This window comes from Anguilla anguilla, chromosome 13, assembly GCF_013347855.1.
Source record: "Anguilla anguilla isolate fAngAng1 chromosome 13, fAngAng1.pri, whole genome shotgun sequence".
Classification (NCBI taxonomy): domain Eukaryota; kingdom Metazoa; phylum Chordata; class Actinopteri; order Anguilliformes; family Anguillidae; genus Anguilla; species Anguilla anguilla.
This window is the reverse complement of record NC_049213.1, coordinates 11,290,226-11,310,603: the sequence shown is the minus strand read 5'-3', so window position 1 is coordinate 11,310,603 and position 20,378 is coordinate 11,290,226. Positions and strand designations below refer to the sequence as shown.

General features: G+C 53.1%; 1 protein-coding gene across 1 annotated transcript in view; it reads right to left on the bottom strand.

Annotated features, from left to right (window-relative positions):
- Nucleotides 1–20,378, bottom strand: part of LOC118211382 (nck-associated protein 5-like) — a 70,353-nt gene that overhangs the window by 29,153 nt on the left and 20,822 nt on the right. The window contains exon 2 of the mRNA XM_035388553.1: nucleotides 17,972–18,190. The gene's annotated coding sequence lies outside the window, so the exon portion shown is untranslated. The remainder of the gene's footprint in view (nucleotides 1–17,971; nucleotides 18,191–20,378) is intronic.

Here is a 20,378-nt window from a genome sequence, read left to right as displayed (position 1 = left end):
AAAAGGGTGTTGTAAGCGCACGCCAGCATCGGGAGGATGAGACACGCCTCCTGGGGCACGGGACCGGATCTGGAATCTCCGGAGCAGGAAGCTCGGAGCGTTATCTTTCCGCCCGTGAGGATCCAGACGACGGCATGACGAGCATCGACGACCATACGCCCATACGCGTCGCGGACAGAACCGCGATACGGGCGACAGAGACGCCGATTTCAGAAACCGCTCATATTACGGGCTTTTGTTCGAGCAGAAAAGCGGCGAGCGCCAGGATTTCGGCGGCGGCGTGTCCCTCTATCCCGGGGCGGAGGCCCAGGGTCTGAGTCAGCCTCCCCGGCCCAGTGACTCAGCGGGACGCCCAGAGGGCTGAGGGACGAGGCACAGAGGCGCCCCCCCGCCGCCCCCCCCCCCGCCCGGCCGCGGCTGAGGACCAGACGCTCTGAAAACGTCTTTAGTCATGCTAGGCCTACACCTGGGAATCACACTGAAGAGGGGGAGGGACGGAGGGAGGGAGAGAGGGAGGGAGAGAAAGAAAGAGAGCAAGCCCCACTCGCAGCACAGTATGTGTGTTAACCTGTCGCAACCTGAGGGAGAGTGAGTAAGAACCGAACCCTGACTAATCGCCAAGCAGACGCGCTGGGCTGGTAGACCCCTTTTTGTCAGAGCCCGGATGAAGACGTCTGACAGGACTCTGGGCTGAATTCGGTTAGAGGCTTTGCCACTCGTTTGCACTCGTTTCATTTCGATTGTATGATTTTTTTATTTTGTTATGATTATCATCGTTATTATTGCAGCTTGCCTCACATTCATTGAAATGTGCCCTAGGCCGTTTTTTCCACAACAAATTGCATTGTTATGGTTTGGAAATATTTACACGAGCGTTTTGTGCCAATGAAATAAAGCGCACTCAAGTGAATTTGAGAGAGAGAGCTGGTAGCTTCCAGCTCAGGGATACGAAAGGGTTTCATCGTTCTCTGGTTTAATTCTTGCCTCTAAGAAGCGGGAAAGACAGACACAGAGGACTGCTGTCTTCCATCACACCAGATACACAGAAAAGAGCCTGTGAGAGAGGGAGGAGAAAAACAACAAAAGGACAACAGCGGAGAAGACAAAACAAAAGACTGAAAGAGAGAAGGAAAGAGAAACAAAAGGCTGAAACAGACACGGAGATGCAGAGGGAGAGAAATGGAGGAGAGAGAGAGAGAGAGACGGAGAGAGAGAGAGAGAGAGAGAGAGAGAGAGAGAGAGAGAGAGAGAGAGGGAGAGAGACGGAGGGAGAGAGAGAGAGAGAGGGAGAGAGACGGAGGGAGAGGGAGAGAGAGAGAGACGGAGGGGGAGAGAGAGAGAGAGAGGGAGAGAGAGAGGGAGAGAGACGGATGGAGAGAGAGAAAGAGAGAGAGAGAGAGAGAGAGAGAGAGAGAGAGAGAGACGGAGGGAGAGAGAGAGAGAGAGAGAGAGACGGAGGGAGGCAGTTCCCAGCACGACCGGAGGCCTGGATTAATGCCAGCGAGGAGGAAATCAAACACGACTGCACCTCTGGAGTATTTCTGGGTCTTATCAGGAATGCACCCCCTACCCCCTACCCCCTACCCCCTACCCCCCCCCCCCCCCCCCCTCCCCCCACTCCCCTACCCCCTACCCCATCCCCCCCCCCACTCCCCTACCCCCTACCCCCTACCCCATCCCCATCCCCCCCCCCCCCCCACTCCCCGAGAATCTACCTTCCCCAAAACAGACCGTGCCATATTATTAGTCAGTCAAGGCCTTTTAATGCTAAGCAAAGTTCACAAGCGTGACACTATCCTTGTATGAAATTAGAAAAAATATTTTACGTTTCATACGAGGACCTTAGTAAACAGCTAGGCCGGAATGCACCCTGAAGGAGATACCTGCCGTATGATTGGTTTAAATGTGCAGAGGGCTCCAACTATTACTAAATAATATTCACTCAGGACCTAGACACACCACTAGCAGTCATCAAAACAGCAGCAGCCACATAAGAAGGTCAGTCTACGATAGAGCACTGAAACTGCACGTTAAAATAAACAAAACTGTTACTGTTTTACCTTCATTTGCGATGCAATAAATCAATGAATTGCATAGTCATCCATACAACTTTCTTTGCTAATTTTCTTTGAAATAAATGCATAAACTTGATTTGTTTCCAGTTCATCGCTTGAAACAAAAAAAGGTTCATTACTGAAACACTCCTAACCAAAAAACGCCACTAGTCACAAACTTCACGAGGACAGTTGAGTTTGAGCGTCAAAGCTCTGCTTCGCACCACAACTGAGCCAAACTGCCACTCTCAAAGCAGAGGACTTAAACAGCAGCCTCTCCGCTCCTGCGTCCTGACCCAATGGAAAGAGCGGCTCTGTATCGCACAGCGGCGGGGTCCGCTCCGTTTAGTCAGCGCTTTTTAGGCGTGGCCTGGTCGAGCCCGCCGGGCGCCGGAGCGGCCGGGCCGTGAAACTCCGGCCAATGGGCCGGGGGGGGCGGAGCCACGGCGGCGGGCCGGGTCGCATTCGAGACCGAATCCACACGCGACCGGGCGCCTGCTTCCCGCCATCTTTAAAAAAAAAGGGAGGTGGCCCGGAGTCTGCGGCGGTACGGGCCGTGCGACCTGGAAGACCGCGAGGGGGGGGGGGGTGGGGTGGGAGGGGGGTGCTCTGGTAATGGCGGCGGGGGGCACCGTGTCCAGACCGGGCAGACTGGCTGTGATTCTGCCCCTTCTGGCTCGACAGGGATGCATTAAGGACTTGGCCTGCCGTGGCTATGCACTGTGGTATCCTGCTGAATTAATGATATAACCATACAGTACATTACAGCACCACTGATGGGCACGGGCCTATACTGTACTGTACTGTACAGGCACACACACTCACACACACCAACATCCACACAAAACACTCATAAAAACACAAACACACATGCACACACTCACACACACCAACATCCACACAAAACACTCATAAAAACACAAACACACATGCACACACTCACACGCACCAACATCCACACAAAATACTCATAAAAACACAAACACACATGCACACACTCACACAGACGCAGGTACGCGGACACCACGCAAGTCCACACAGCGTTCAAACAGGTAAAAGGACAGGGGAGAGGGAAAAAAACAGTTTCTCACTTGCAGAATCTGCTCACCTGCTGCGAACATTAAGCTTTGCCAGGAAATTACAGGAAGTGACATCGACAGTCTTACCCAGCAAAGCACCTGCCAGCCAGAATGAGAGAAGCGCCTCTGAGGTCCCTGCAGAGATGTCCAAGCTAACGATGCCGGTGGAGCCAGGAAGCGTTTCAGCAGGGCTCAAACCAGAACGCACTTCCTCAGATCACTGCAGAAAATACCCAGGACCTGCCCAGCAAATTATTCAAATCTGCCTCCGCTTAGGAGCAGCCTCCTATTGGCCAGCTGAGAGCCATGAGGTGGGGGGGGGGGGGGGCGGAGCCTGGAGGCAGACGTGAAGACGGCAGGGAGGAGAGCTGCAGGGACGCGCGAACCCGGAGAGCAGCTGACCGCAGAGAGACCCAGGCAGGACCGCAGAGAGACCCAGACAGGACCGCAGACAGACCCAGGCAGGACAGCAGAGAGACCCAGGCAGGACCGCAGAGAGACCCAGACAGGACCGCACAGAGACCCAGGCAGGACCGCAGAGAAACCCAGGCAGGACCGCAGAGAGACCCAGGCAGGACAGCAGAGACCCAGGCAGGACCGCAGAGGGACCCAGACAGGACCGCAGAGAGACCCAGACAGGACCGCAGAGAGACCCAGACAGGACCGCAGAGAGACCCAGACAGGACCGCAGAGAGACCCAGGCAGGACCACAGAGAGACCCAGACAGGACCGCAGAGAGACCCAGGCAGGACCGCAGAGAAACCCAGGCAGGACCGCAGAGAGACCCAGGCAGGACAGCAGAGACCCAGGCAGGACCGCAGAGGGACCCAGACAGGACCGCAGAGAGACCCAGACAGGACCGCAGAGAGACCCAGACAGGACCGCAGAGAGACCCAGACAGGACCGCAGAGAGACCCAGACAGGACCGCAGAGAGACCCAGGCAGGACCGCAGAGAGACCCAGACAGGACCGCAGAGAGACCCAGACAGGACCGCAGAGAGACCCAGACAGGACCGCAGAGAGACCCAGACAGGACCGCAGAGAGACTCGGGCAGGACCGTGCGAACGTCAGAACGATGCGCACGGAGAAAAGCGAACGAGCGGGAGGACGGCGTCCGCGAGGTGCCCCCGCGCAGCTACCATCCCTGGGAAAGGTGGTTGGGGGGGTAACAACAACAACAACAAAGAAATCGCAGTTTCCTCTTCCGCTGAGATATCGCCCACTTTACATTGTTTTTTTTAAAGTCTTTCGTCGTTTCGGGCCTCTCGGTCCTCCGGGGGAAGACGTGCCCGTAGGGAGGGCGTCCCGACAGCCGCAGGGCTCCGATCACGCGAGGGAGGGGAGACGGGCGCGGGGGCGCGGGGGCGAGGGGGGGTGCCGGGGGCGGATCTGAAGCGGGGTCGCCGTGGCGGCGTGCGAGTGAGCAAGACCGAGCCTGCGCCAGCGCCAGCGGAGCCTCCCATTGTTCCAGGGGCTGCGCTGAGAGAGGGAGGGAGCGAGGGAGCGAGGGAGGGAGGGACAGACCCAGCCTACTACTACAACAGCTGTGGACCAGCCCCCACCTCTCCTCTCCTCTCCTCTCCCCGCCTCTCCTCCTCCTCCTCCTCCTCCTCCTCCTCCCACGGCTGCTGTTAACCCCGGAGCTGCTGCAGGCGCCATAAAGAGGGGCCGCCGTTTGAAAACAGGGGCTCCCTTCCTCAAACAAAGCCTGGGGGGGCAGGGGGTGGGGGGGGGAGAGGATATCCGACAGGCGGGGGGGGGGGGGGGCTGGGGGCTGAATGGAGCCTCAGAGGGCATCGGGGCTTCTGTCGGGCCAGGGCCGGGGGGTTTTGGGCTAAGAGGATTTCCAGACCGTGTGGAACCCGGTCCTGAATGGCGGACAGCCTCATAATGAAGTCCGGGACAATGGGGCCGGACCAATCGGAGCAGGGCGTAATGGAGAATCAACAACAACACGGCTTGTGCTACTTTGTGTCATTTTTTTTTCTTCTTTCCTTTGTCAAACCCCCTCCCCCTTTCTTCTGTCGACAAAGAATCATTGGGGGGGAGGGAGTGGGGGCCAGGCAATCAGTCCTGTCCCGATTTGAGCCTAAATGAAAGTACGGTTTGGGAGGTTTTGGCCTAGGTAGCGGGCGATGGCCCAATATGCCCCATTAGGACCCAAATGAATGCGGGGGGGGGGGGGGGGATAGCATAGGCTATAATCTGGTGCCACTGGTGCGCACAGCTGAGTATTTGACAGTAGGGAGGCTCTAAAGACCCAGTGCTTACGGGGGGGGGGGGGGGGGGGCTGATTCTGACCTGTGTGTGAAAAGCGCCCAAGACGGGTGGCGACAAACAGCTGCTACGTTTATCCAGTAAGGGCAAACACAGGACCGAGGCCTCACCACCACCCCCACCCCCACCCAAGACCCCCCCAACACAACCCAGCACCGCCCCGCCCCGCCCCCACAGCTGTGGAATGCGGCTTTCAAGCCCACACATCTCCCAGCCCCCGGGTTACGCCCCCCCCCCCCCCATGCCCGTGTCATGTCGTCCGCGGTTACAGGACCCTGGCTCTGGGTCCCGCCCCTGCAGTGGGGCGGGGGGGAGGGGGGGCACTCTCTGTGCGGGACAGGTGCCCTGTGCTGGTACAGGACGGATGCCCCGAGCGCCTGGCACGCACGGCTTCGCTGGCAGGGCCGGGTCTGCGTCCCCAGACGGGCTGGGGTCTACAGGGACCCGTTCTGCAGACCCCCCCCAGGGCCCAGGACACAGAGAGTACGAGTGTCACACACAGCGTGTGCGTAACACAGCAGTGACCCTGGAGCCCCGTATCCGCTGAAGGAACGCAGACATTTTTACCCCTTTCACTCCATGCATCTCTAATGTGTTCTTTGGAACAGGTATGATTTTAAAAAGGAGTCTTGCCATGTTTAAACTCTCATTAGTGGTAAGCTGTATGATTAACACGTAGTTCTATATATTTCCTTTGGTGATTCCAGCCCATACAAGTGGACGCTCACCAGAATCTACATCGCTTCAGGCAGTGATGTCACAGAAGCTCACTAAGAGGAGGAGAACTGAAGAAGACTCTAACAGCAGAACGTCTGATTCATACAGGGCTTACCCGAAGCAGGAAGTGCTGCGAACGAGCGTGTCACCTGGGCACGCACTGCCACGGAAATGCCACGGCTGAACCTCATCCTTCCTGCGGGAGCCTGAGGCTGCCGGTACCTCCAGGGCATCGCCCTGGTTCTGTTCAAACATTTGAAGTCCGTGTTCCGTCTCTTTGCGGAAGGGGAGGGGGCGAAGGGAAGGGAAAGGGGGAAGTATTTGAGGGGTTTGGGGGGGAAGGGGGGGGGGGGTCTACCTCCCCTGGGGGTTAATCAGAGAACTGATCTGAAAAACACAAGACGCAGTCGGGGGCTCCCCACTGGGGGGCAATTAAATGAGACCTCTAGGAGCCCATTCTCAAATCAGCACAACTGCTCTTATCAAGTTTCAAACTAATTCTCCATACATACACACACAAACAAACACACACTCACACACACACACACAAACACACACAAACAAAAACACACTCACACACACTCTCACACACACACACACACGCACACACACAAACAAAAACACACTCACACTCACTCTCTCACACACACACACACACACAAAACATACACAAACAAACAAACACACACACAAAATTCATATAATGAGTTTTAAAATGAAAGAATACAGCAGAATAGTCCTCGGCTGTCCTACGCATTTCAATAGTCTCTCGGTGTTGATTCAACAGATATGAATGACCTCACGCAAAACCAAACCGTAAGCAAAACATCTGCCAAAACAAGCGCAGAAATCAGTGCGATCTTAAATCGGATTGGGTTGATCGTAGCCATCGTGGACTGCGACGTAACATCAGCAGATTGGCGAAGGACAGCGATGTAACATCAGCAGATTGGCGAAGGACAGCGATGTTTCATCAGCAGATTGGCGAAGGACAGCGATGTTTCGCAACCCAAACGGACCGCAGACGCCCGGAGCTTCTCGTCTGTCGCAACCCTTCCGTCTCGGGACGAGCCCTCTCCAAAAAGACGAGGGAGTCCATCTGTTTCTACCGCGGCGCAAACCTCCTCCTGTGCACCCGACATACCCTCAGTCCCTAAGATGTAGCTCACAAACCCCTCGGGTGAAGCTCTACATCGCAGTACGGTCACCTGGCAGAGGCTGTCATCCAGAGTGACGCGCAGCAGTGGACGGCATCGGCGTCGGGAACCCTGAAGCTCAACCTACCCCTACTTCAGAGCCGCTGGTGTAAATGGTAAATGGTAAATGGACTGCATTTATATAGCGCTTTTATCCAAAGCGCTTTACAATTGATGCCTCTCATTCGCCAGAGCAGTTAGGGGTTAGGGGTTAGGTGTCTTGCTCAAGGACACTTCGACACGCCCAGGGCGGGGTTTGAACCGGCAACCCTCCGACTGCCAGACAATCGGTCTTACCTCCTGAGCTATGTCGCCCCCTATAGGGTATGTAAAGAAGCAGAGTGATTGCTCATCATGGGGATTTTTACTAAAGTTCTGGAAACATTTTGACCAGGCTTGGAACATTCCCAGAGGCGTCCTACGTTGGGAGGCAACAGAGCTCGGCCATGCCACCGCTTATCGCCATTACCGCCAGTGTCAGCAGGAAAGGGACCCTGATCTTCAGCCTTGGAAATCAGAGCAGTTGCACGCCAAGCCTCTTTACAAATGTAGGATATTTAACACTGTTCACCAGCCGTGAGCGAAAAGTTGCTTTGTCCTGCCAAGTACATCCCAAAAGTGCATACATCTCACATCCCAGTACGCACTCATAAGTGCACATATCCCAGTATGGATTCATAAGTGCACATATTCCAGTAAGGACGTGCACACAATCAGCTCCATGACACGATCACTGACACTCACTGGATGGCGCTTCATCTTACAGCGAGACAATGATTCCACACATGCTGCTAGCTGCAGCAACAAAGGAGCTTCTCAAAGCCAAAAAAACTGGAAAATTCTTGACTGGCCGAGTCATTCACCTGATCTGAATCCAACTGAACATGCGTTTCATATGCTGAAAATTAAACGTACAGCAGCGGGCCCCCGAAACAAGCGGGAGCTGGAGACGGCTGCAGCGCGGGCCTGGCAGAGCCTCACCAGAGAGGCTGCTCAACACCCGGCCATGTCTATGAGTCACAGAACTTCAGCAGTCAACGCGTGGAAAGGATACGAGACAAAATACTACCATGACCACGTTCATTTACATAGCATTAATTACCCCCATACATTATGGTACCCTGAAATGGGGGGCTATGTACAAAAAGTGTTGTCATTTCTGCAATGGCAAAATCGACGTGTATAAAAAGTACCTTAGAATAAAAGCTGTGCACACTTTCACTACCTGTGGATTGTTTGATAACAAATCTAAAATTGTCAAGTACAGAGCCAAATCAATGTTGTCCCAAACATTGTGGAGCTCACGCTCTGTCCAAATACATACTCATATGTGTGTCACACATATTTATATACCACAATAGGCACCAATATGTGCGTATATATCCCCAATACACACTGCACATATATCCCAACATGTATTTCTAAGTACTAATTTCCTAAAACCAGGGTTTTCAACAGGGTGGGGGTCCATTAAGGTACCATAGCGGGTCCCTGTCTAGACTTGATATGCAATGATTATATATAGACTTGGGTCAATATCTCAAAACATAAAACCTTTTTAAAAAAATATAACCCTTTTTAAGCTTATGATGGGGTCCTCCTGGATGCCTTTGAGCCTGGGCGGGGCTCCCTGGATTCCTGTTACCCTGTAGTTATACATGCATGTGTTGCATTAAAAGTGTGTGTGGTGTGTGTGTGTGGGGGGGTTGGTGCTGATGTGTGGAGTTCACAGTGCAGTCAGCCACAGGCCCTGACTCTGAATCATCGCGTCTGGGAGGGGGAAAACACCGCCTGAGCTCGCCGCTCGTAATTAACCTTGAGCCACAGCCTCGCAAGGACGCAGACGCCGGCCATGAAACAAATCAATAAAAATAAATAATCACCCCTTCCAGTTAGGAGCCTTTTTCCCTAAACACAGCTCCTACCGCCCTTCCCCCATCCCCCTCCCCCCCCCCGGTGTAAGTGTCTCAGAGAGCATACACACCGCTCTCTGCCCCCACTAACACACACACACACACACACACGCACACACACACGCGCATTCTCCTGTAGCTGTGGCATCTCTACATGAACATCTGAATATAATTTTCTACATGCTATTCACTGGAGGGATGTACTTATATGGGGCGCTCTGTGGAAAGTACGTGAAAAAATGGCAGAATGATTTCAGGAGGCGAGCCTTCAGTATGTGAGCCTCTTTGTGCTGAGCCCTGACTGGTGGGGGATGGAGAGGGGATGGGGTTGTGACTGAGCGTGTGTTTGTGTGAGTGTGTGTGTGAGTGTGTGTGAGTGTGTGTGTGTATGGGGAGGTGGGTGTTTAGTTAGATGCAGAGATTGCCTTGTTTTTAAAAATCTAGGCCAGGGTTCTTCAACTCCTCTTCTTCTTAAGGACCAGATTGTTTATTAAATGGTGCAAGGCCAGTAAATTTCTATGTACTGATTATAAAAAGAAAAGGCTTGAACACAATACATTTTACTGTGTGTGTGTGTGTGCGTGTGTATATATATATAAACAAAGCACATGCCTTAAGCAAATAGAGCTCTTATTATTATTACTGTTAGTGTTATTAGTACTTAAGTGTTATGTAGTATCTAATAGTGGGAGGTATGTGGCACTGCAGACGCAGATCTGTGTATGGTCTCTGTTTCTGCCGTATCTGAATGTGTTCTCCTGAAAGATCAAAGTGCTGAGAGCAGATCCATAGCAGACGGCATTTAGCCCTCAGGCCAGCGAATAGCCCAGCGAATAGCCCAGCGAATAGCCCAGCGAATAGCCCAGCTCTCTGCTGCTCGCCAGAGGCTGCTCCGGCTGTTAGGAGCTGAGCCCAGAGAACAGCAGCACTGTGGATGGATGCTTTTAAAGTGCCCGTGACAGAGAGGTACGTAAACTACACCTACAGCTGGACTCCCTGTGTTTACAAATGCACACGCAGCCTGCAGTCAGGCTGGGGCGTTAACAAATGAGCCAGGAGATGGACCTCAGCCTGCAGTGTTTACGAAGGAACATCGGCCTGTATTGTTTATAAGACGCACCGGTGGTTTGATACCAGCTTGGGGTGCTTATAAACACGCAGGCAGTCTCAGGGAGTTTATTTTTCGCCAAGTCCTGAATAAAGGACAAGGCATTAAGTCCGTGAGGGAGATCAAAATAAACCAGCCCAGTCACAAACTCTATAAAAAAAAAAGCTGCTTTCCTTGCGGAGTCACGTGACGCGAGCGTAAACCGATCGAAAGCATGGATCGGCGCGAGCCGTACGCAGCGCCGGCCAGCGAATCCGCCGCGTTGGCTGTTCTGCCCGACCCCAGCGCCCTCCCTCCTCTCCCTCTGTGCTCAGGGCTGTACTGGGGGAGGTGTGTGTGTGTGTGTGTGTGTGTGGGGGGGGGGGGGGGGGGGTCACGCTATTGTCAAACACTAATTCACGCGGCGCCTCGGCGTGATGGACGGCACGTGCCCCGGGGGGGCGGAGCCAGGGCCTGGGGGGGCGGAGCTAAACCCCAAACAGAGGCGAGCCCGGCGGCGTCCATTAGGGGAACCGCCGCGCGCTCCGCGTCAGTGTCCCCATTGTGACGCCCTCAAAGGGGGGCCGGATTACCGCCGTAATAACCGTGGTAACGGTGCCGGGTCGCTCAACCGGCGCTCTTAATGGAGGGGGGATTACAGCACAGAGCACGCGCTGTCACACCAGCCCGCACCGCACTCTTTTAAACCGACCGCTTCCATATTAGCAGGAAATTAACTGCTTGTGTTCATTTTAAAATAATTACTGAAAACCATGTTGCCGCCGTGTGGACTCCTTCACCGCAGCGCGCTACTGTGCGCTCAAACCGGTAGCGACTACCCTGAGCTAACAGAGGAGAGCTTCCATCCAGCTCCATTAGACCGCTCCTGCGTGCCTGGAGAGAAAGCCCAGGCCATTGTCAGAGAGGACCATGCTTCACATCCCTCCCTTGCCACCGTTCAAATGGGAAGCCCCTCACCCACAGCTAGCCAAACCCCACCGGCGTCCCGCAGAGCGGTGCCTGGTTTAACGTAACAGAGAGGAGACATTCTCACTTAGAGCCTGCCATTTGTTTTCATTGCCAGTGTTTTCTAAAACGCATCATTTGACTGCTATTTCCTGGGACCAGGGGGTAATTTTCCAGTCCCCCCCTCCCCACAGATCCTTTCCAGTGTTTTGAGACAATGCCTATTGTAACATGGCCATTTAGCCGGGCTCCGACACACTGATTTACTGACTGACTGCAGAGAACAGCACTACAGGCTAAGACACAGGAAGGGACTCCACAACATCTGTTCCTCCTTTGGACTCAAAATTAATTAGTATGATGTTGTTTTATTCACTAGCACTTTGATGATTTCAGTTAACGTTAAAAAATAAACTTGCCTAACTAAATGTTGTAGAAGTCAAATAAATAATATTTAAGATTTATTTTAAAATCAAACTTGGGGGCCAACGTTGACGGATCCAGCATCTAACCCATTATCGCAGCTTCACTCCTCCAGCATTTCAGTGCGAACCGCCATCACTAACGAGCACGTAACCTGATACACGGAGAAGACATTAGCCCTAATTCCTCAGAAGACCCACTCTCCCCCCCACTGGAATGTTTGAGCCTCCTGGGGCCCCCCAGTCGCCGGATGGCATGCGTGTCGGCCTAAAAAAACGCAGTGTTTGTACACCTGGCGGCGAAACTCTTCCCCTGGGACGCTGCTGCCCAAACTCCCTCCCGAGGAATTTTCCCCCCCCCGCGACCTGAACATATCTCTCTGACAGAGAAAGTCCGGCACCAGCTTACTACTAAAAAGTATAAGAGTAAACAACAGGGATGCTGAGCGACCTCACACATCTCCCCGACCGACAGCCTCTCGTGACTCTCGGGCTGTCGTCCTTTTGTTTGCGAATCGGAAGCTGTTTCAAGCGCAAACCGATTACGCCGCGTGAGGAATGTGCCGTTCGAGATCGGCTTTACGCGTTAATTACAGAAGGGTTGCGTTAACCACCCAGAGAAACAAAAAGGGAAACGAGGAGGAGGGAGAAGGAGAGGAAGGAGAAGGAGAAGGAGTAGAAAATAATTCAGCCTACTTTTGACTAGGGCTTGAATAATTCATCAAGGAGAATCTCAAATGGAAATAATTCATTAGCAGATGGTCTCTCGCTGCAGATCGTTCGCCCTGTCCTCCGGCTCCACCGCGACTGAGGCTCTGTGAGGGCCTTTTCCCCCCCCCTTCCTTTAGAGAGGGACCGGCCGCGGTCAGACGGGTTTCTGCCCTCGCGGTGTGCCCCAGGAAGAGGGCGTAAATCAGTCAGCGCCGCCATTGTGGTGCAAGCGGCGCCATTGTGGTGCAAAACGCCGCCATTGAGTCCCAGACGGCTCAATGGCCTGTAAATCCCCCGGCTCTGACACGCGCTGAAGGACGCGATCCAGTCACTGCTACTGCCACAGTAAAGCACCGCGGAGCAATCAGAGGAGGGGGCCACTGCACTGAGACCTCCACAGAGCAATCAGAGGAGGGGGCCACTGCACTGAGACCTCCACAGAGCAATCAGAGGAGGGGGCCACTGCACTGAGACCTCCACAGAGCAATCAGAGGAGGGGGCCACTGCACTGAAACCTCCACAGAGCAATCAGAGGAGGGGGCCACTGCACTGAGACCTCCACAGAGCAATCAGAGGAGGGGGCCACTGCACTGAAACCTCCACAGAGCAATCAGAGGAGGGGGCCACTGCACTGAAACCTCCACAGAGCAATCAGAGGAGGGGGCCACTGCACTGAGACCTCCACAGAGCAATCAGAGGAGGGGGCCACTGCACTGAGACCTCCACAGAGCAATCAGAGGAGGGGGCCACTGCACTGAGACCTCCACAGAGCAATCAAAGGAGGGGGGCCACTGCACTGAAACCTCCACAGAGCAATCAGAGGAGGGGGCCACTGCACTGAGACCTCCACAGAGCAATCAGAGGAGGGGGGCCACTGCACTGAAACCTCCACAGAGCAATCAGAGGAGGGGGGCCACTGCACTGAAACCTCCACGGAGCAATCAGAGGAGGGGGCCACTGCACTGAAACCTCCACAGAGCAATCAGAGGAGGGGGCCACTGCACTGAAACCTCCACGGAGCAATCAGAGGAGGGGGCCACTGCACTGAGACCTCCACGGAGCAATCAGAGGAGGGGGCTACTGCACTGAAACCTCCACAGATCAATCAGAGGAGGGGGCCACTGCACTGAAACCTCCACAGAGCAATCAGAGGAGGGGGCCACTGCACTGAGACCTCCACAGAGCAATCAGAGGAGGGGGCCACTGCACTGAGACCTCCACAGAGCAATCAGAGGAGGGGGCCACTGTGCCGAGGCCAAAGCCTTAAACTTAGAGCCGCATGCGACGACAAGAATCAGATACGACCACCATCACCACGTACTACTTCTCCGTATCTCCATAGTTACCAACTGCGAGTTACAGTGTTTATCAACGCTCCAGAATGTAATTGCTTAGCCTTACATTTACACACAGATTCTAAAAAAAGTTTCAGAAGCAGACTAGCAAAGACAAATTCCTCATCTCATTTTGGAAATAGAGGATGTTGTCTGGTTATCCCTTGTATAAAGGAAGTTGTGGAAACTGCATGGCTATTGATGTGGGCTGAAAGATCACTTGGGTTGTGAAATTCTCTGTGAGCAACACAGAGGTAGATTACATCGTGTACAACTGCATGATGGAGCACTGCCATGACTGTATAAGCTCCTTTGTGACCATTTTCTAATTGACATTATTCTGGACTCAGCTGTGAAAGGCCATCCTGAAATTAAGTAAGGACGGTAAATGCTGAATATAAATCCTGAACTGTGCGCTCCTAGGAAAAAAACTAACCACATGTGGCAGCAGTGTGATCATGACTTGTGCCCTTTAATTAACATCAATCTAAAGTTTTAGGGAACCTGTTTAAGCCAAACACCACAGAGATTATTGGCAAACCATTTTATTTTGATTTAAATTGAATACAGAACCCCACGACTGCCTAAAGAGGCCCATATCTTTCTTAAATTAGACCACCTATATCACTACAACAGGCTTGAAAGCACACTTTAAAGTGCTCAGGGACTGATTTCATTTGTCAGATATGATGCAGGCAGAGGGGCTAATTATCGCGTATCAGAGGGTCACCGCACAGAGAAACAGAAGAGCTGTGATGTCAGAGGCTGGTGCGTCTCCCTCTGAGGACGAAGGAAGCAGAAATTTGCCGGAAGGCTCGGGAGAGCTGCAGCGGTCCCAACGGCGAGCGGGTTCGCTTTACTTCACACCACGGGGGAGGGGGGGTTTACAGCAGACAGACGGGGGGTGGGGGGGTGGGGCGGTGGGCGGGGGGTGGAATGCCGAAACGGGTCCACGTGGTCGCTCATTCCTCCCATTCCCCGGGACGCTGGGCTCGAGTGACAGAGGCTGGCGTCCAGGGCCTCATCGGCACACAGCGGGGGGGTATCTGTCCGTCACTCACATGGCTGTTCTGCGCGCTAACCCCTCACAGGCAAACCTTCCATACGGTCTCTCATTCAGAGACGTGCGCTAACCCCTCACAGGCAAACCTTCCATACGGTCTCTCATTCAGAGACGTGCGCCAACCCCTCACAGGCAAACCTTCCATACGGTCTCTCATTCAGAGACGTGCGCTAACCCGTCACAGGCAAACCTTCCATACGGTCTCTCATTCAGAGACGTGCGCTAACCCCTCACAGGCAAACCTTCCATACGGTCTCTCATTCAGATACGTGCGCTAACCCCTCACAGGCAAACCTTCCACACGGTCTCTCATTCAGAGACGTGCGCTAACCCCTCACAGGCAAACCTTCCATACGGTCTCTCATTCAGAGACGTGCGCTAACCCGTCACAGGCAAACCTTCCATACGGTCTCTCATTCAGAGACGTGCGCTAACCCATCACAGGCAAACCTTCCATACGATCTCTCATTCAGAGACGTGCGCTAACCCCTCACAGGCAAACCTTCCACACGGTCTCTCATTCAGAGACGTGCGCTAACCCCTCACAGGCAAACCTTCCATACGGTCTCTCATTCAGAGACGTGCGCTAACCCCTCACAGGCAAACCTTCCACACGGTCTCTCATTCAGAGACGTGCGCTAACCCCTCACAGGCAAACCTTCCATCCGATCTCTCATTCAGAGACGTGCGCCAACCCCTCACAGGCAAACCTTCCATACGGTCTCTCATTCAGAGACGTGCGCTAACCCCTCACAGGCAAACCTTCCATACGGTCTCTCATTCAGAGACGTGCGCTAACCCCTCACAGGCAAACCTTCCATACGATCTCTCATTCAGAGACGTGCGCTAACCCCTCACAGGCAAACCTTCCATACGGTCTCTCATTCAGAGACGTGCGCTAACCCGTCACAGGCAAACCTTCCATACAGTCTCTCATTCAGAGACGTGCGCTAACCCCTCACAGGCAAACCTTCCATACGGTCTCTCATTCAGAGACGTGCGCCAACCCCTCACAGGCAAACCTTCCATACGGTCTCTCATTCAGAGACGTGCGCCAACCCCTCACAGGCAAACCTTCCATACGGTCTCTCATTCAGAGACGTGCGCTAACCCCTCACAGGCAAACCTTCCATACGGTCTCTCATTCAGAGACGTGCGCTAACCCCTCACAGGCAAACCTTCCATACGGTCTCTCATTCAGAGACGTGCGCTAACCCCTCACAGGCAAACCTTCCATACGGTCTCTCATTCAGAGACGTGCGCTAACCCCTCACAGGCAAACCTTCCATACGGTCTCTCATTCAGAGACGTGCGCTAACCCCTCACAGGCAAACCTTCCACACGGTCTCTCATTCAGAGACGTGCGCTAACCCCTCACAGGCAAACCTTCCATACGGTCTCTCATTCAGAGACGTGCGCTAACCCCTCACAGGCAAACCTTCCATACGGTCTCTCATTCAGAGACGTGCGCTAACCCCTCACAGGCAAACCTTCCATACGGTCTCTCATTCAGAGACGTGCGCTAACCCCTCACAGGCAAACCTTCCACACGGTCTCTCATTCAGAGACGTGCGCCAACCCCTCACAGGCAAACCTTCCACACGGTCTCTCATTCAGAGACGTGCGCTAACCCGTCACAGGCAAACCTTCCACACGGTCTCTCATTCAGAGACGTGCGCTAACCCCTCACAGGCAAACCTTCCATACGGTCTCTCATTCAGAGACGTGCGCTAACCCCTCACAGGCAAACCTTCCACACGGTCTCTCATTCAGAGACGTGCGCTAACCCCTCACAGGCAAACCTTCCATACGGTCTCTCATTCAGAGACGTGCGCTAACCCCTCACAGGCAAACCTTCCACACGGTCTCTCATTCAGAGACGTGCGCTAACCCCTCACAGGCAAACCTTCCACACGGTCTCTCATTCAGAGACGTGCGCTAACCCCTCACAGGCAAACCTTCCATACAGTCTCTCATTCAGAGACGTGCGCTAACCCCTCACAGGCAAACCTTCCACACGGTCTCTCATTCAGAGACGTGCGCTAACCCCTCACAGGCAAACCTTCCACACGGTCTCTCATTCAGAGACGTGCGCTAACCCCTCACAGGCAAACCTTCCATACGGTCTCTCATTCAGAGACGTGCGCTAACCCCTCACAGGCAAACCTTCCACACGGTCTCTCATTCAGAGACGTGCGCTAACCCCTCACAGGCAAACCTTCCATACGGTCTCTCATTCAGAGACGTGCGCTAACCCCTCACAGGCAAACCTTCCACACGGTCTCTCATTCAGAGACGTGCGCTAACCCCTCACAGGCAAACCTTCCACACGGTCTCTCATTCAGAGACGTGCGCTAACCCCTCACAGGCAAACCTTCCACACGGTCTCTCATTCAGAGACGTGCGCTAACCCCTCACAGGCAAACCTTCCATACGGTCTCTCATTCAGAGACGTGCGCTAACCCCTCACAGGCAAACCTTCCACACGGTCTCTCATTCAGAGACCGTAAGAGAGCAGGAGGCTGAAGCAGGACTCACACGCGTACCTCTGCCACCAATTCAAGGATTTTAGAAGTCCCCACAAAGTCATGTTCCCTCAAATTTCAGAACTCATAAAAATAGGACCGTACGCTACTGTGCGATAGGTCTGCAAAACGTCAATAAAGCAGTATATAAAACTGGGCTCAATATTTTGGAAAATTTATCTTGTTCCAGGATCAGCCTTCTTCCATTGTTAATCTGAACCCCACCCATTTTGAGTAGAATGTGGATTCTGATCCAGGGTCAGTTTCTAAAACAGCATGATTTACACACATTGTAGACACGGAGGTTTTTTTAAATCATCACAAATCTCAAAATGTCTCAACAAATCTCTTTCTAGAAACACGAGGAGCAGTTTGCCTGGCACAACAGAACGAGAGACGCGAATCAATCGCTGCCTCCGTCAATGCACCCTATCGATATCCATTTTCCAATCGGCGTCAGTCAGGCCATCAACGCCAGCCGATCCACAGCACACATCATCATCATCATCATCATTCGCTGGAGGTCAGAGCCCGCGAGGCGGCGGCTGGGGGGGGGTGTAAGCGCGTAAGGACCTCTGAGCGGCCCCAGGGGCTAACGGGCGTCGACCGCGGCGAGCGGGACCCACCTGGGCGCGCTCGGTGCGCTCGGCTATGCGGGCCTCGGACCCTGGGAGGGCGCGGACTCCGGACGACGGGGCGGCGGGGTGCGGGTTCCGTCCCGGGAGGCGCGTCCCATTCTTATCGTCCCCTCCGGGCCGCGCGGACGCCGCTCGCGGGGGTCCCGCCTTCACGGGGAGGCCGGGGCGCGCGGGTCCCTGGGGGCGCTCTGAGGGACGACGGCCAGCCTGCGGGAGGAAACGACCGAACAGAACAACCGTCACACCGCTGGAAGAGGTTCATGTATACTGGCTAACCACAGGCACAGTAAACTTCAATTAATAGGGAAAATTTTGCCATGCAATGTAAGTCATGAAGGAAAACAAGACCAGGTTAAAACCTAGCATGTGGCTGCACCTAACACACGTGATCCGGCCGACCAATGGTGTAACTTCATCACTCAGTCAGTCAGTCAGTCACTCACAGACATTCGCGTTTGTAGGGCTGGCCCCGCTGTTGCAGTTCAGCCAAAAATCTATTTAGACTTGCAGACACCTTTTTCCCCACAACAGTCTATCGACAGACACCGGAAGAAATACTGGTACAATTTAAAGGAAGTAAGAGCACTTTCGCCATCATGCCAGTACTGCTTTACAACAAAACCTTAAAATAACTGGGCACCAAGATGCCATTTCACTTCAGGCAACTCTGTGTTTTCCTTTACTGGAACCCCTAAAGGGAAATTTTGTGAGCGGCATGTATCATCGGTCCATTAAATGTGTATTCCAATCCAAGATTGGCCCATCAGGTTAAAGACTGCCAATGGATAAACAGGAAATGTAAAAGATCCGTAGCGAGGTACTGTTGTGAGGACCAATGGCTAGTCACTCAATCTTAATCAATTTGGGCCCCTTGTCTAAACCGATCTGATCCCTTTCACAGTGGTCTTCGTGGTACACAATCCTGCAGGAGTACTTGTTTGTTCAATGACATGACCTTTGACTTCTGACCCCGCACCCCGGAGTGAAAGGACACGAGGAGAGAGGGCTCACTGAGTCAGAGACTATTTACTCCGGAGATGGACAACAAGGAGAGAACAAGTGGACTGTGGAAAAGCGCAACCCACTCCTCATCCCCAGCCCAGCCTGAAGGCCCATGCATTCCTTCAAGAGTTGCAAAAATCTCCTCAATGCCACCCAAGAAGAGCTGCGTGTTTATTATACATGGCACACGTTGAACGAGAAACAGTGGCGACTGAACGCGGACGTTTTTAGAGCTTAACGTCCAATATGCAGCTAAGCGTCCTGTGGGTTATGATTACAGGGATTGAGGTTGAGGAACGTTTTTTTTTTTCCCAGCTGAAAAACTGTAATAATGTGGCCTGGTTCCTGGTTTGGTTAGTTTCAGACCTTGCATTCCTGCCCCCCCCCTCCCCCTCCCCCTCCCCATTACGGTTTCCAGGCTTATTCGAGCCTTCTGTGTTTTAGCGTGGGGACATTTCCAGTAGAGTCATGCCAAGGCAAATGCCAAGAGTCGTGCCTGATTTTCATTGATACTTCACACTTAACTGTGGATTTGAGTGCTTCATCTATCAGTTAACACACCCCACCTATTTTCTTGGGCCTGAATTATTCGCAGATTTTTAAGCTGAAAACCAAATCCAGCAAACCTGTCTGACTGTCTGTGAACAGTGCTGGGGAATCCCGTGCAAATTCCTGCACCCCTGCCTGGCTCCTCTCTAGGGAGCACACACATGATATACATTAACCATAGCACCAGCCATTGGTCTGCTCCATGCCTCGAATGGCTCCACGATGACATGGCCCACTGAGGCCCAAAAATGGTCTCATCCAGGGCCTGCGATTAAGAACCTGCAGGCTTCTACAGGAAGCAGCAAATGCATCCCTTCGCCCTCCAAAAGAACTGCAGTTATCGGCACTGCAAGCGCTTAGCTACTATACCTGGGCTTGTCCTACTTTTCATGGAATCTACAGAGGACAGTTCTCTGTGGTATGACCACCGCACTTCTCTTTCCTTAACATTCATTAAGTGAAATTCTGACCGGCACTGTAACTAGGCAACCGTAGCATGAATACATTAGCCAATCATAAAACCAAAAGATCCTTGAACACAAGCTTCGGTGCGATGATGCTTAATGCTGCAGTACGAATAACTCAATACTTTCTGTCGTCGAGTTTGTATTTATCAAACATATAGGTCTAGGCTATACAAAGCACACGCACACAAACCTGACAAATAAATCTAATGACTTGTTTTACATAACTATTATATGACTTACCTGGAAGTCATGTAAAAAAATTTTTTTTAAAAGTAATAACATAATATGTAAGATCAGAGATGAGGGTGTGCATAAAGAAAACAGACAGGCGTAACTTGTAAAATTGCAGCCAGATGTGCAGGGGAAACATTCATAGC